The sequence below is a fragment of the Anser brachyrhynchus genome (genome assembly GCF_964034855.1).
Source record: "Anser brachyrhynchus genome assembly, chromosome: 15".
Taxonomy (NCBI): Eukaryota; Metazoa; Chordata; class Aves; order Anseriformes; family Anatidae; genus Anser; species Anser brachyrhynchus.
In genome coordinates, this window is record NC_137733.1 from 12,580,223 (window position 1) to 12,597,157 (window position 16,935).

A 16,935-nucleotide genomic window follows, 5' to 3' on the forward strand; every position below is an offset into this window, starting at 1 on the left:
AGGGCTTGCTGCCCCAGGCTTCCTGGGACCTCCGTATTGCCTCGGCATCTGTGACTTGACCCCAGGAAAGCGCTTCTGCTTGTGCTCATTTACTGCACGCTCATTTTGCTCTGTGGAAATACCCGCTTTTCCCCAGGAGCCCTCATCATTGCCGCCAGCACAGTCTCAACAAGTCCCGTGCAAGACAAAAACCCCAGCAGAGCATTGTCAGCCTGCCTGTCCCACACCAAGCCGTAGCCAGCAGTCCCCAAATCCCAGTGGGGTGAATATAGTTATTGCTAGAAAGCTTTTTATTTACCATGACCTTTCTGACATTACAGTAAATGCATTTCAGAGCACGAGAAGTGTAAAAATAAACTGCAAGGAAATCAAGACAGCTAATTAGCCAAAGGTTACTGCTGGGCTCAGTGGCTGTCAGCCCTTTTGAAGTTCTCCTTCGCGCAGGAAGACGTGTGTGCGGTGCTGCTGTTCCTTTGAATAAATGTCTTGGTTTCCAGAGTGGTTTCATAGCTCGATGTGACTAAGCACATGCGAGGCCTGTCACAGCAAGGCTGGGCAGGATGCTCACGTCCTTTAACCTCGCGTTTCCCAGCGCCGAAGAGCAGCTGGGCTCATCGGGTGCCTGATCTCCCTGGCCCTCGGCTTTCCTTGCAGCCAGGGCTGCAGGTAAGCAGCATCAGAAAATGAGGCAGTGCTCTCCAGGTGGACTGGGACAGGGTCCTGTGTCCTGAGGGGTGTTTTGCTCATCTTTGGGCGCCCAGGCTGCAGGGAGAGGTGACAGCAGGATGCCCAGGAGTGGAGCTGTGCCCCTCCACCCCAGTCTCCTGCCTCCCCCTCTGCCCTCCCTGTAGGTTTCTCCTCTTGTCTCTCTCCTCCTGCCTGCTCCTCTCCCTCCTTGTTAACTAGCTGCTTGTCTCCTTGCAGAGTTTGCGCCACGAGTCAGGGCTTTGTGTGCATGTGTGTGTGTGATTCAATTAAACAAAACACAATAAAATCAAGGAAAACAGGGAGAGACGCAGACAGACAGCAATTCCCTGCTCTCTGAGCACTAAGCCTGTCTGCCTGCGAACTCAGCCCCAGCACAGCTCGCTCGTGTCGCTGCGTGGGTTTGCTCGGAGCAGCCCCGGGGATCTCCTGTTTGGGGTTCCCATCCCTCAGCACCTCCTCCTGCCCCACCACCAGGCCCTGGGGCTGCTCTGCTGGCTGAGGGAGAGCCTCGGAGGAGCTGCCTACTCACAGCCAATAAACCCCGAAATGCTGAGGTGTCTCCTAATGCTCAGCCTCCTCCATGCCTCCTTTCCCCTCTTGGCAGCTAAAAGAAACCCCCTGAAAAACCGCAGCGGTGCTGCAGCGTGGGTCTTTTGCTCAGCTCCCCAGCGGTTTTCCTCCTGCTGCCTTCCTTCATCTATTTCTTCCCCCTTTCCCCTCTAATCCGCTCATACTGTGAACACATGCTCGTCTAGCATCCCTTGCTGCCAGCCCTCTCCCCAGCAGCTTTCTCGCCTCTCCCCATGCGTGAACGTGTGCGTGGCCGTGAGGGCTGCTCCTGCTCGCTCCTCCCCGGCTGGCTCCGTGGTGCTGCACATTTCTTCTGTGAATCCGGCCTCTTCCCCTCGGCTGGCAATCCAGCAGCTAAAGTGGGTCAGTGCGAGGGGAAGGCAGGGCCCAGTGGGAATGCAGGCACCAGAGGACGTGGGTGCCAGCTTATGGGGCAGGAGGGAGAGGAGAAGGGGAGGGCGATGTTCTTAAAAAGTGGGGATTTTCCAGGATTTTGAAAATGTGTGCAAAATGTGATTAATGAAATCCCAGTGCTCGATACCCTCTCCTTAGCAAGCCATGCAGCGAGCAGAGGTACCCCCTTCCCAGCAGCAGCCCCTGCCATACAGAGCCCTCCGTGGGGACATGAGGGGTTGTGTTGGGCCATCTCGGCACGGCTTCATGTCCCCACGAAATGCTGGTGGGATCTTGTCCTGCCTGGGTCTTACAATCCATGAAGCAATTGCCTCTGGCACACGTGGTGGGCTCCAGGAGTGTTGTGGAGAGCTGCTGCTCCACTCTTCAAGCCTCTGTGTCCTCAAGCCCTTCCGTGTAACCTCAGAGCCATGTCTTTCACATCTGGGGGGCTCCTTCTGGTACCCGGGGCCTGTCCTTTCCTCTGGTTGACGTGGTGCTTATTGGGAGAGGTGCTGCTCCCCTTCCTTGGAGTCACAGCTTAGCGGGGACCTTCTTGATAATAAAGGTCAAAAAATGGGGCCTGGTGCACAAGGCCAGGCCTGGAGGCAGGAAGGCCGGCAGCTCCCTGTGGAGCAGAGCACCGAGGGGCCATCCACCATCCTCCAGAGCCTGACCAAGGCCTGCACATGGCCTCTGTGGTCCCCACACTTGTCCCCTCAGACCACGTGTGTCCACAGCATGGGAATACATTTTAGCTGACACCAGTTCTGCAGAATTTCCCGTGCATGCAGCCAATGCACCTGGAGCCGTTCCCAGATGTCTCTCCTTATTAATGCCCCCTTAGCAATTTTCTGAGGACCAGCCTCCATCTCCAGCATTAAAAACAGTCCCTTCCTCTTTGATTTATGGATATTAATCCATGCCAGCAGGCAAGAGGCATGACATGTCTACATAATATATTCATTATTAAATTGTTTTTGTTCCTTTCCTTTCTCCTCCACCTCCAAGGCTGCACCTTTCTTATCTCTCCATAACATTTGCAAGTGCGTGCTGCACTCAGAAAGACGTCTTCCAACACAGAGCAGCCAGCAACCTTCGCTAGGTCAAACTTAGAGGTCCATGCTTCCTCCCCAAAGGCCACGTTCAGACTCTGGCACAGAGCAGACCCTCTCGGCCCCGTCTTCCCTCACGTCCCCTCCGCAGTGCCGTGCTTGGGATTAAGTGTTGGTGTGGCCAGGACAGTGGGACACCCGCAGTCCCGCATCGCTTGTTCTGATCATAACACGAGGCAGGCCAACTGCGTGAGCCTGCTGGCAGCCGGGCCTGACACAGCACCCAGGCGGGGATCCAGCGAGTGAGAGTTGCTTCTGCAGGCATTCAGATGCTGGCTCTGGATCAGTAATGGCTAATGCTGCCCAGCCCTCTGACTCAGGGACCAAAACCTGGGGAAAACAGCGTGAGCTCCACTGCTCCAGTATCCCATCTGCTCAAGCCATGTGCCTGGCCCTGTTGCTTGGAGCAGACTGGATTTCAGCACTGGGTTCCCAGTGAGGTCCCCATGTGATGGGCTGGGAGGAGAGGAAGCAAAGATCTCAGGACCTTGGCATGGGGCTGCTTTCATTTCCCTTTCACGTGTCTGTGCTGTACGAGTTCTCAGCCTGCTCAGCACCCTCTGGACTCCTCATGATGTTCCTGCAAGGAGTAAATCCCCGACCACAGCTCTGAGTGGGACCTGCTTTGGAGCAGCCCCCTGCACTGGGATAACCCATTGCTCTCTCCCAGCCTTGACGCCTCTTAGTGATGCTCTTCATCCTGCTGAGGGGCACCCTGCTCCACAGGGCAGTTTCTGCAGACCCGTCTCCCTGCTCCAGCCACTTGTTCTGGACAGGGAGTGGAGGATCCACTTTGGAGGACATTCTGGTGATCCAGTCCCTCTACTCCCAAGATTCCCAGCCTCTCATCACACTCACTGCCCATCTCTGGACCTTGCCAGCGGCGGTGTGGCAGCTCTGATGGGAAGGAGAGGCAGGGTTATCTCAGCCGACCCCCCCTCAATAACCCAAATCCAAGAAATCCCTGCAGCTTGGGTGCCTGTCCACCGGGCTGCTGAGGACCACATCTCTCAGCACAGCACCTTTACAGTGGCAGGTGCTCACTGTGAGCAGAGGAGCTCTGTACACACCAGCTCCTCTCTGGAAATCGTGCTTTTCCCTTTTGACAACTAGAAAGCCAAGCTATCCCGACTGGCTGTGCCCATCACAACACAACCTGTCCCATCCCTGCTCCCCAGCTCCACCAGGGCACAGCATTGGTTTCTCCACTCCTCCCCTCTCCCTGCTGCACTACAGCGGTTAGAGGAGAAGAGTGCAGCTGGAAACTGATGGCAGAGCTGATGTGAAGCAGCAGGACATTAGCAACTTTGGGAGCTCGAGAGCAGTTTGAAAAATATTTTTGTTTCTGTTGGTGAAAATGAATCTGTCCCAGTGGCAATAAGGCTGCTTTTGTTCAGCGGGCTCTTAGCAGTGATTATTGTTGTTTTTCAATTTAAAAACCAGACGGTCTATTTATAAAGTATAGCATGTGGATTGAGATTTTTTGTTTGTTTGTTTTCTTTAACCAAGTCTTTAAGACGTGCTCTCGGTTCCACTGCTGATAACCCAGGGAAGCAGTCAGGGATCTGCAGACCCCTCAGTGAAATGAGAAGCAAAGCTCAGTTAAATAAGTAAGGCTGCAGCAATGTTTTGGAGCATCTGTGGAAGATCCCAGGTGGGAAAGGTGTGGGGCTGTAGCTGGGGAGTGCTCTTGGTGGTGTTGGAAGGGCCCTGGACACAGATGCAGAGTCCCTGGGGGCACCTATGGCCGCACTGCTGCCTGCCTTGTTCTCCCTTGTCCAAAGCGGAGGCTGATCAGAGCTGCCCGCAGCACCATCTGCAGCACTCTGCATGGAGACCAGGAGGAAAGCCAGATTCCGTCTTCGGCCTGGCGCTGCTCCCACGTAGGCAGAGACCTCTGAAAGGTAGCTGGTGCCCACGGTGCTAAGGTGATGGCGAGAAGGAAAGCTGTCCCTGGGGGGCATGAGGGGATCCGGCAGAGCATTGCTGTGGGTTCTGGATGGGGCTGACAAGCTCTTGCAGGCATAACATGAACATCTCTGCACGCTTTGGGCATTGGCCCAGCATTGGCCTGGCAGGGCCTCTGCAGCAGCATGTATCACGCTGGCACGCCAGCCCAGGGTGCCAGTCAGCTAGCAGGGCTTGCTTTCTCCTCCCAGTGCAAGGTGTTCAGAGCATCCTGGCTATGGAAGCTTTATCATATAAACTTTGTAAGGTGCGGGTGCCAAACAGCTTGCTGCAGCAGTATTGGAGGCTCTGGTTTGGGTGCTCTCGAATGCTCCCATGTAGATTATATGCTGCTTTGGCACGTCAGAGCATCGCTTTCTGTGCACAGTCCACCATCACCACCAGGGCTGAACAGGAGAGAAAACAGAGTCCTGCTTGCACACGAATAACCCAATTGCCCAACCTTCAGCCCTCCTGTTGACCCAAGCTGCTTGTGACAGACTTGGTGCTACAGACACATCTTCTGCAGGCTGCCTAGAGTCCATGACCAGCCCGGCAGCCCCAGCCCTGCTGCCATGGCCATGCTAAGCTTTTGTTCCCCTTCCTACTTCTGCTTATCTCACAGTGCTTCTGTCTCCGTTTCCCCACATAGCCCCTTTTACTCCCTCCGTTTAGTTATTTTCTTAATTAAATATAGATTATGGCACTGGGAATTGGGATTATTACTTATTCATAAGCTACTTAGATTTTAAAGTGTGTGCAGAGCAAGGCTTATCACACGTCTGTGTCTGCATCATTACCATGTCAAGGGCCAGGGTGAGCTCATACGGCTTTACCCATCCCCTGCTCCTCTCCTCTCCTCTTCCCAAGCTCTACCCAGCCGGAGGAGCTCACCCATCTCTCCCTTGCCACCCCTTTTCCAGTTGAGGCCCGCCAGCCTTTTCCCAAGGAAACTATTTTCACTCCCAAGCTGTTCTGGCCCCCCATTACGCCTCTGCTTTGCCCCCTCCCCGGGGTTGTTTGCCTCTCCCTCCCGGCGCTTTCTCCAGCCCTCCCGCAGTGCTCACAGCCGAAGCGCGGCTGTTTCGCCTGCCTCCCATGGAAGAACAGGGGCTTCTTAGGAGGCAGCTCTGCAGGAGGTGCTTTTCTGCACAGTTTTCTAGGAATTTTCTCCTGGTACCCAGGTTTTTGTTGCCGAAGCTGCAGCCGGCCTCGGGGGGCAGGAGGAGGAGGCAGGGGAAGGTGCTGTTGGCACGCTAGTGGGAGAATGCAGGGCTGGAAGGGGGAGCTGTGGGTGGGAGCTCCCCAAAAACCTCGTGGTTCTGCACTGTGCCCAAACAGAAGGGTCACGAGCTGTTTCCTATACCCCAGGAAAAGCACCTGCTTCCCAGGCTCCCTCCTCTGCAGTGGAGCAATTATAACAATAAAACCTCTAACCTGGTTGGTGCACACCAGGGTGGACTCCGGTCTCTGTCTTAGACCAGTTTTTACTGTCCCCAAATAGTGCCATTAACATCTGATGCTGCAGGGCTTCCCATGGCCCACCGGCGAGCTCCAAAGGGGGAAGGGGGCAGCTCATCACATCGGCCCCAAAAGAAAGAGGAAACCTTAAATCCTAGGCTCATCTCCCCTCCACCTTCCCACCACCCAGGGCTGTCCCTGGGGCTGCAGCAGGGTCCCAGCATCTTGCAGTGGGTAAAACCTCTATCCTCTGCTGTCCCCACGTCCCCTGTGTGGTTATTTCTGACTTTTTTAAGGTCTTCTGCAAAGTCCTGTCTTGATAGCCCTGAGGACTAAAGACCTTTTGTCAACAGAGCAGATGCGAGACAAGCTGCTGCAAGATTTCTCAGAGCAAAATGATCTTGATAAATTGGAGAAATGGCCTGAAATCAATACACTGAAATTCAATAAAGTCAAGTGCAAAGTGCTTCACTTAGGAAGGCTATATCAAAATCGCAGATATAAGATGGGGAAGAACTGGTAAGCCAGCAGGAGACCGGCCAAGGCTCGGGCAGCAGAGTAGCCCTCAAACTGAGCAGCAGACAATAACCTGATGCTTTAGGAAAGGAAAGAAAAGGCACATCTTGCCCGGAGATGTATTAATAGTTTCGGGTGGAAGACAGCAAGGTAATTTATTTGGCTCTATTCAGTGCTGGTGAGGCATCAGCAGGAGACATATATCTCCAGGTTTGGCCATCACAGTTTTCAGTGATTCAGACAAATTGAGAGAGTTCAGAGAGTTTGGAAAACATGCTCCAGGAAGATGGACTGAAGGAACTGGGTTTGTGCTCCGGGACAGAGACGGCTGAAGGCAGGAGGATGTGTAACATTAATCCAGCGTGGAAAAGGTGGTTATAAAGATGATGGTGATGAATTGGTAGATGGTTGGATAAGATGTAATGGGTTTAAAGTACAGCTAAGCAGTCGTGGGTTAGATGTTTGGGGAACGCTTCCTAAGAGTAAAGTTGGCCATGAGATGGTGCAGGCTGTAAAGGGTGCGTGGGAGCCCTCTCCCTGGAGGGCTTCAAGATCCTAAAGCGCCTACTAGGGGTCTAAGACTGGGGGAGAAGTTGGAGATGGGAATGGCTTTGCCATGAGAAATTGGAGATGACTTTGCCATGAGCAAGCTGCCCATGGTAACATCTGAGGAGGGTCTGCACCACCCATCCCACCGTGGCATCGATGTGGCTGTGGCAACTCCGTGCCTGATCGTGCAGAAACCTTTAGGAACCAGGGAACCCTGCCCCAACAGCTGGGCTGAGGGGTGCCGGGGTGCTCACATGTGGCTCATGCACAGGGAGCGACCTGGGGGCACCCCAAGCTCTGGGCCGCTGGTGCGACTTGCCCACCAGGAAGCTCCTCCATCCATGTGGGGCTCACCCAACCCTATGCCTACTATTAAAGAAATCAAAAGCCAAAACCATCCGGCCAGGTGTCTCCAGGGATGCTTTGCTGTTACATCCCTGTGGCCTCACTGAGATGATTTTCGGCAGTTTGGTGGCTGGCTGCAGCCTGGTGCTCTCCTCCAAATCAATCCCTCTCAGTTGCATTTTTGATCATAATTAATGTTTGCTGTGTAATTACATTGATTTTTAATGTACTCTGAGAGATGAGGGGAATTCAGAGCCCGAATGCGTCAGCTGAGCCAAAGCGGAGAGCGGCGGGGGCTGCAGCAGGGATGGGGGGGGGGGGGGGGGGGGGTTGCAGCTTAAATACCCTGGGTTACCCGGGGCTTTGCAGAGCTGCAGAAACACAGGGCTGCACATGGAAATGGTTGAGCTGCTGGTCCTTTTTTTTTTTCCCCTGGCCAAACTGCTCCACTGGCTGGAGGTGCTGCAAGGAGGCAGCCCGTGGTGGGAGCCTCAGCACCCAACGCTGCTAAAACCCTGAGGATTTAGGTGGCAACACCAGCAACAAGCTTAGGGATCCTGTTAATCTCCCTGGGAATGCTGAGGCTCTATGAGTTGTGGTGAAGGAGGTGGGTGCCCAGCGAGGTCTGGGGTGCCAACATCACCAGCAGAGCAGAGGCAGAAGCCAGATCCCTGCTGCACCTCCCCTGGGATGGGGAGGCACCCAGCTCTCCACGCGCCTACCGGCAGGCGTTGAGGCCAAAGAGGCAATGCAAACTCACCATCTGCACATCTCTGAGCTTTCCCCTTGTTAGAAGGGATGTCACTCATATTTTTTTAACGGTGTCTCGTTTTGCATCGCATGTTAATTACGTGCCCTCCTAGGATCGCTCCTGCCTGAGCAGTTCAACAGAGGCCACATAGCACCAGCTCAGCATTGCCCAGACGGGAACGCTGTGACAATCACTGCTGAAAAGCAGCCTTGTCTCACACAGGTGTTATTAAGCAGCCGCAGATGTTATACATTTTTTTCAATTAAAACCCAGAAATTAAAAAAAATAATAATAACGAGGCAAGCGCTGCGCTCGGCAGAGACAAAGGAGCCAAGCCGCCAGCAGCATTGTGTGCTGGGCTTGAATCGCCACGCCGGGGGGGGCGAAAACGCTCAGCTGGCCGAACAATGCGGCGGGCGAACATCTGCGGGGACTTTGTGTGAGAGCACTGGTGCGCAAAACGTTGGAGTTCTGCATCGGCCAGGGGCCGCGGGCCCTGCTGCTCCCCCCCCTTCTTGGAGAGGTAGGACCGGGCGTGGAGCCGCGGGTGCTGGCGGCCGCTCCTCGCATTTGGGTGGACGTCGCGGGAATTGGAAATGAGCCCTCTAACTAGGCTGCGAGCCTGTTGGTATAACAAGTTGTCTTCGGAGCTGGAGAGGTGCGGTGCACAGAGGTGGCTCTCCATTCTGTGTGGCGTGCGTGCCCTAAATGCAATTATTTGGCTCCTACCATGTCTGATATTATTATTGTTCTTGCTATCTTCGGTACTTTTATGGCCCCATCACCATAGTAACTGAGCATCTCAGAACCCTGTAAGGAGGGAATAATATTATTCCCAGTGTCGAGTTGGGGGAAGCGAGCAACAGCAAGGCGCAGAGCTGGGGCCATAGGAGGGCTTGGACAAGCCTGACCATGGCCAGGCACTTGGGGACCGTTCTCCAGCTCCTTCCAATGTTAAGCAACCACCCTAACTTTTCCTGGGCACCCCCAGGCCACGTTTCCATCCCATTTCTCTTCCTCATGTCTTGCATAAGCTAGGTAACAACCTCCCAGGTGGAGCTGCTCCCTCCATGGCTCCCCTTCGCTGTCCCTTGCCACCATCCAACAGGCACCATTTGAGGCAGGGTGGGCATGGGAAGCGTTGCTTTGCTCTGCTGAAGACCTTCCACTTTGCACAGGCTATTTGAATGCATCTCAGGCCAGCCCCTGCTCCAACACATCTTTAAAAGCAGTGTCAGAGCAAGACATGTCAGATTTTCTTCATCCCTGACGTATTCCAGACTAATTTCCACCCTGGGGGTTTCGCTGTTTTTCCTGAGAGACGGCTGATAGAGATTCAGAAAGAAGGGCCTGAACCAAGGTCTTCTGCAGCACTGGCAAATGATTCAACAGGTAGGGAAGGAAGGCCAGTGTGGTGGCCAGACCCCTGAGATGGAAGCCCACTGACCTGCCCCAGGTGGTGGTGTGCTGTGGTTGCTCCCTCCCCGCTCTTCCCACGCGGCTGTCCAGGCTTGCGGCGTTGCCATCACGTTCCCCGACACGCCAGCTCCTTGCTGCCTTTCCTGCCTCGGGTCATTCTGGAATAAAACAATCTTCAATTATTCCCTTCTGTTTTTTTCCCTTTTGTGCAATATATCATTTTTTAATTAAAAAAATGCCTCGTGGAAGTGTAACGGGCTATTAAATGTTTTGGTCCATAATTAACATCAAACCCCTGACTTAAAATCTTTATGGATTGAATGAGCTCCATTAGCTGCTACATGAGTAACGCTGCGCAGTGCTCCGAGGCTCACTGGGTTCCGATCACCCCATTTCCCCTATAAACTAGCTGGGGAAAAGGTCCTCACTGGGGACTCGCTGCTCCAGTCCCCGCAGCCACCACCCTGGGGATAAAACCTCCCTTGCACCCAGCTTTTCCCCCCCAGGAAAGGAGCCCGGAGCTGTGGGGAAGGCAGGATGCAGTGCTGGAGGGGAGGTCTCTGTTCCTGCAGCACACACCCCATGGGCACCACTTTTTGGCTCAGGCTGGAGCCTGTCCAGGTGTAAGGCACCCGACACGTAGGTTTGGGGCTGCCCACTTCCACCATGGGTTGTCATTATTGATGCGTGTCGCCAGCATGTGCTCGCTGCCTTCTGCAGAGGACTTGGTGGTGGAAGAGGTTTGAATCACCTGGCGATTCTCAGCTTTTGCTCCAGTAAATTAATTCCACTTCATACCCCTTTGTACAGCATTCCAGTGCTGGCTCTCATGGCAGGGACACATCTGTTGGGGCTGCTGGCAGAGTTCGAGTGTTCCCACCTATACTTTAAGGTGGAAATAACACTGGAGCTGCTGGACTGCTCTTTGATACTGCTGGATTATGGATGACCAGCTCTTGTTTGGGCTGATGAATGGCGCTGCCACCTTGCCAATTTATGGTTTTATTCCTTCTGGGCATCTCCAGTGGCATGTTCGTTATGGCCATCAGACACAAATTGACTCACTGCTGTATTCTTGGCTTTCTGAACAAAGCTGGACTTAGGAGATACGGGTGTTCTCATTAGGTTTTCACTGTGTACTTTGCTATTAGCCCACTCTTGTTATGCAGCTCTGAACTGTCTTTCAGGCTCTGCTTGTATGTGGAATGAGCTGTCAGTCCAAAAAGCCTTGGCTGTGTCTCATAGCCTGGCCACCGCTCAAATGCCTTACAACAGGGATCAGAAGCAGGCCCTCCCTGAGGTACGAGATGGTCAACGTCCAGTGCTCTTCTGGTTTCCCTTGATCCTACAATTAATTTTTCCCTTAAGTAAAGGAAGCTTGGTCCACCTGGGACAGGATCTCACTGGGATCTGCAGTGCCACACTGGCACGGCGGCTGGCCATCCTCCTTGACCCATCTTCTCCTTCCAGCCCATGAGAGCCCAAGGATGAAGGCCAGGCTCTAGCACTGCAGAGGAGACCTCATCTCCCCTGCGAGGGCAGCTTGGGACAGCACCGCCCTGCAAACACGAACAAGAGAGACTTGCTGCCATCATGCCCAGGAGCCACAGGCACAACTAGGGCAATCGGCAACCTGGGAAAAGAAAGGCAGAAGCAGGCTCGGCACCAGGGGCTACGTTAAAATTAGTCCAAGCCCCAGTGTGCTCCCGTCATGGTGTGGGAGGAAGCTGGGAGCATATCTCCCCAGGCAGGGCTCACCTGTCCCACAGCATCCCGGGTAGAACCAGGGGGCTGTTTTAATAAGCTGGGTATTAATTGCATCCCAAAGCCCCCTCCTTGAGGCTGATGCTGGGCAGTGAGGCTGAAAATTAATTACTTACAGGGTTTTAATCTTTTTGTTGCTGTCGTTTTTTCTTCTTATTCTTCTTTCTTTTGGTTCTCATCTCAGATGTACTAAACTTAAATGAGCAGAAGTTGGGATATGCAGCAGGGGGGGAAGCAAGCAGGGAGTCTTCTGCTCTCCTCCGCTTCGCCAGCCCCTCTTCCCAGCCCTGAAGGTCAGCAGCGAGGTTTGCTTCACATAGCCGAGAGCCCGCAGAGAAAACAAAGCCAGGTGAGGGTCCAGCTCCTCTGTTTCCATCCCTGCCCAGGGGTGGCATAAACTCACACAGGCACCACTTCAATCAGGAGAGCTTCTGCTGAGTCAGCTCCATTGGAAATTTGGCCTTTCCGAGAGACCGCAGCTCTCAGAAACCCCGGCCAAGATTTTATGGGTAAATATAAAATGAATTAGGAGGCAGGTTTTAAAATAAAGGATTGCTTTTGGAATCCAGGGGGTAATAATAATTTCTCCCAAGAACTCAGCATCTCTCAGTCTTTAGCCAGCGGTGCGCACTCAGCACCGCAGCGCTGCCGCTGGAAGCAGCTCGAGCAGCGCTGCTCCCAGACACGTGGCTGCCTTTTTTTTTTTTTCTTCTTCTTGCCTCTCTGGTGGCAAGAATCCTCTTAGTCGGTTCAAAAACATCTCAGGGCAAGTCTGTTCGCTCAGAAAGCCATGGTTCACCTAATTGTTTGGAGGGGACAGCTCGATCGCATTGGTGTTTTCAGCAAGGAGGTTATCAAACAGGTGCCGTTTGGACTGGCTTATTTTGGCTCGTCTGTGTGGTGTGGCTGGCTGCTCGGCTCTGTATTGCAATAGGGTGGCTGAAATAGAAGGGGGGGGGGGGTCCATTTTGAAATATTTCTTTGCCGCAAGAAAAATAACCCAAAACGTTGACCTGTGCCCCCACAAAATCAAATTTTGCTGTCTTGGGAAGCCTCACAAGCCGAGGCGGCTGGGATTCACCCACCCAGCGGTAGCAATCACTGCAGAATGGCCTCACTTTGGGCAACCCAGCAGCACCAAACCTCCTGTTTATCTCACCATAGGACGTGCAGAGGATGCAGTCCTGCCCCAGCACATCAGCCTCTGCCTATGGCGATCCCAAGCGGTGTTTGCCAACCTGTCCCAAACCTGCGGGTGACAGAGCCCCTCTAGCTCCCAGGTGAACCACTGCCATGCTCTGCCAAGCCTCGGCCTCGCCGCTTTTGTCCCAGTGTCTAACCTGATTTCTCTCGCTGTAATTTAAGCCGATTATTTCTTGTCCTGTCCACCATGGACATAAAGAACAGATTATTCTCTTCCTCTTGGCAGCCGCCTTTTAAGCACTTGAAGACTGTTATCACATCTCTTCTCCCATCATCTCTTTTAGGCTAAATAACCCAGTTCTTTCAATCTTTCTTTGTAGGTCATGTCTTTTAGACCTCTGATCATTCTCAGTGTTTCCCCTGCGCTGTCTGCAGCAGCGCCGCCTCCCTTTTGATATGAGCTGCCAGTACCAGACCCTGCCCCGCTGTAGACCTCACCAGCCCTGAACGGAAAAGAAAGATGATCTCGAGAGCCTCATAGGCTGCGCTGCTGCTCTGCACCCCAGGCACAGTCTGCCTCTTGATGCAACGCTGATAACTCATGTCCAGCCTGCGACCCCTACAATTCCTAGACCTTTTTCTGAGGAACTGCCACGAATTAGCCGTAGGCCCGGTGGTTCCCATGGGGTTTGGAGGTGAATCGAACATGGCAGCAGTGAAGCGTCCTGAGCGTGGGTTGTGTTCTCTGGTACTTGTCAGTCTCCTCCAGGTCCTCATTTTGGTGGGTTCATGTACTCGAAGTACACCCTCGGTCAGGCTTTTGACAAGGCTATGTGATACATGGGTTGGATGCCATTTGGCCCATGCTGAAGAGGGTTTTTCAATGATCCTTTAAGTTGCTGGCTCCCATTGCCTCTTAATTTTTTAGTGTTTTATCTCTTTCTTGCATGTCATTTCACAGTCTAGGACATGCTTGTGTTTAATACTAGATAATCATCATTTCATGAAAAAAAAAAAGGAAAAAAAGATGAGAATTAGTAATTTTCTGCAGTCCACAGGGTACTGAAAAGCAGACCAGCATGGCCTGGCTCCTTCCCCAGGAGCTATGTTTGAGTGAGCTGGACGTTTTTCCATACCTATATTTTTTTCCATTAGAAACTGGAGGTTTCTGTCCAGAAGGAGCTACTGGTGGAAAGCCAAAGGCTGGTTCCTGGGGCTCAGAGCTAGAGGGACTCAATGCAGTCCTGGGGGAAGCACTTCCACCACCCTGCCGTGGAGTCAGCCTCCTGCTCCCAGTGAACACTTAAGTCATTTACACGATGTGGAGAAGCCCCAGCCCCAGAGGTTCTGCTGCTATATGAGACCCAGGGAGGGGGCAAAGGAAACCCCCATGCTCCAGGTAAGCCTCTGAGCCTGGACCAGAGCTGACTGGTCTGCCTTTCCTCCTGCCTCTCCTCCTCCCCGGGGGCTACCCCAGCACCAGCTTTGTTCTCGTGCCTGCAGCAGCTCTGGAAATCCCAGCCACGGGCAAGGTCTCAAGGGGAACAAAATGCAGGTCACTGCTGGGACAGACTCTGCAGGCGAGGCAGCGCGCACAAAGGTACTTGGGCTATGATAGTAATTAATGTGGACATTGCTGGTAATGGCAGAGCTGGTGCTTTAACTGCACAAAGGCAGGAAATGAACCCCATCAATTTTTAAGATGTTGGCTGTTTCCTGTAGAGACAGGAGCCAGTGGACTTTGGTATTCCTTAGGCAGCTGCTGCCCACTGCCAGCAGCTGGCAGAGGGGTGAAACGCTGTCCTCCTGCTCCATGGGATGGACCTGCCCCACCATCTGCAGGAGAGAGGCTTGGAAAGCTGCAAATGCACCTTCAGAGAGAGTGCTAGCAATGCTCTGGGTGACAGTGGGGTCTTCAGCCACTCAATCAGAAGGTGTGTGCATAGTGACGGGTTAGATGAGGCTCGCTGTGTTGCTGGTTGCAGTTATTCAATAGATGCTCGCAATGGGTACCAACTCAGTAAAACATATTCGACTGTGTGTGAGAGCATTTCCACACCAAACCCCTCCCACGCAGAGGAAGAATCCCCTTTTGGCTGGGACCTGAGGGGTATTCCCATTATTTGGGAAACTGCCCTGATCCCCCTGAGATCCGGGCGTCTTTTGTCCCCAGTTCCCATGGGGTCAGGACAGAGGCTGTCGCAGAGCGGGTGTTTTTATGAACTGTCTGCTCTCTCCCTTTGCAGCTCTAATTACACTGTATATTTTGGAAATAAAAACGTCCTTTTCAATAATATCAGTCAGGAAGGCTCTCCAGCATTTCCAAGTGCAGAGAGGTGGAGAGACGAGTGATCAAAGGCAGGCTGTAATGAGCTGTGAGAGGCAAGCCCAAGGTCGGTGGGGGCAGAGGGCCCATCGCGATGCTCAGCCGCTCCCAGCTCCTGCACCTTCCCCCATCCCCATCATTTGGAAATGCACACCCCAAACACACAGTGCTGGAGAGACAGGCTGTCCCATGGGCACCATGGTTTAAATGCACACGGCGGAGGGCAGAAGCATTTGTGTTACTTTACAGATGGGACAGACGCTCACCACGGCCAAATCCCAGGGGAGGAGGCATCCAGTTGCTCTCAAAGAGCTGGAAGCAGTGCAGGAGTCATCAGCTGGGAAAGGCATGGTCTTTGCAGCAAGCAGAGATGATCTAGGGCACTGATAAGTGTAAATCTAGGGCAGAGATCTAGATAATCAAGGAACAGAGAGCCAGGATGTGGGCACGGAGCTGAGATGTAGGGCATGGAGGAGCAGAGATGATGGCAATCAAGGAGCCACGATGTAGGTAATCAAGAAGCAGAGACTGGGGGCACGGAGGAGCAGGGAGCTAGGTGACCAAGGAGCTAGGATCTAGGGCATCAAGAAGGGCTGTTTTAGGGCATTGAAGAGCAGAGATCTGGGGCACTGAGGAGCGGGACATTATCTGACAGGCACGTTGCCAGCACCACTCCCAGGCTCACAGCCTGATGCCAAGGGTTGTGCAGGAAGGTGGAGATGGGAGTGATGCCCAGCCCCACGCTGGAAGCAGCCCTGCCCAACCTTTCGCAGCCCAGTGGAGAGGGGGACAAACCTCCACAAGAAACCCCACAGCATGCAGCGAGCTCGTGGGTTGCTCACAACAGCTGAGCCACGACTGGAAGCGCAGGATGCTCCAAAGGGGACCACGAAGTCGCTTCAGCCCGTGGGAAGGAGCCAGCCTCCACATCACCAGGAGCAGTAAACATGATCCATCTGAAAAATAGAGTCACGTTAACAGTTATTGATCTATAACTTTTAACCAATTTCTTTTTTACAATATTGGATTGAGTCCTAATTTTAGCTTTTTATGTTCAGCACTAGGCAAACTCCATTCCATCAGCAAAAAACAGCCCCTATGGGCCAATCTGCATCTTCCATTGAGCTGAATGATAGAGGGCTGGAACAATATTTTTCGACAGATCAGTTCCTGTTCAGGGTAGCAGTGGCCATTATGCAAATCAAGCTATAAGAAGTTTAAAAGTCTGGAACCATCATATTTCTTTATTTCATTAACATCAATGCGAGCGGGAGAGTTAATACGACAGAATGAGCCCATTCCAGGGCTTACACAAAACGCTGCCCCTATCAGTTAACAAGATTGGTGATTTCCCCTCACGGGCGCTCCCGGCAGCTGCGCTGGGGGCACTGAGGCTTTCCTGGCAGCGCAGCTGAGTGCGGGGTGGGTGAGAAATGTCTCTGGGCAGATCTGTGAGCAGGAATCCTCCGCCTGAGCTGGCAGGTGGCGGGGAGGGCCCCGATCCGTGCAGCAGGGGGGAGCCGGGATGCTGGGGGGACAGGCAGGGCATCAATTGCAAGGGCTCTATGTCCCCCTGGGGATTTTGCTTCCTACCCCCAAGAGAAGCCGCACAAAATCTCTTACACGGTGTCCTCAGCCACTAATTCAATGCATTGGCCAGGAGAAGTTGCTTGGGCAGAGATGTGTGAGCATGCACACTGGGTTGAGATTTACAGCAGGCATGGAACACAAAGATATCGGTGGTAACCTCATCTCCTCCTGCCCTGGTGCCGGACACACACATTCTCCCAGCACAGCAGTGATACAAGGAGCCGAGGTCTGATATAACGCAGGCATTTATGCTGTAGAGAGACCTGTGCTCCAGCACATGCCCTGATGCCCTGGCAGTGACCATTCCTCCTTCTCTTCCTCCATCACATCAGTGTTTT

At 53.3% G+C, this 16,935-nt stretch overlaps 1 protein-coding gene across 13 annotated transcripts in view; it reads left to right on the top strand.

The window, feature by feature from the left end:
* The window catches only part of ELFN1 (extracellular leucine rich repeat and fibronectin type III domain containing 1), a 114,882-nt gene that overhangs the window by 65,016 nt on the left and 32,931 nt on the right, over positions 1–16,935 (top strand). The window contains exon 4 of one of the 13 annotated variants that reach the window (XR_013939584.1): positions 13,837–15,963. The exons of 10 other annotated variants lie outside the window; for them this stretch is intronic. The gene's annotated coding sequence lies outside the window, so the exon portion shown is untranslated. 2 more of the 13 variants (XR_013939591.1, XR_013939592.1) reach the window with 2 other exon arrangements.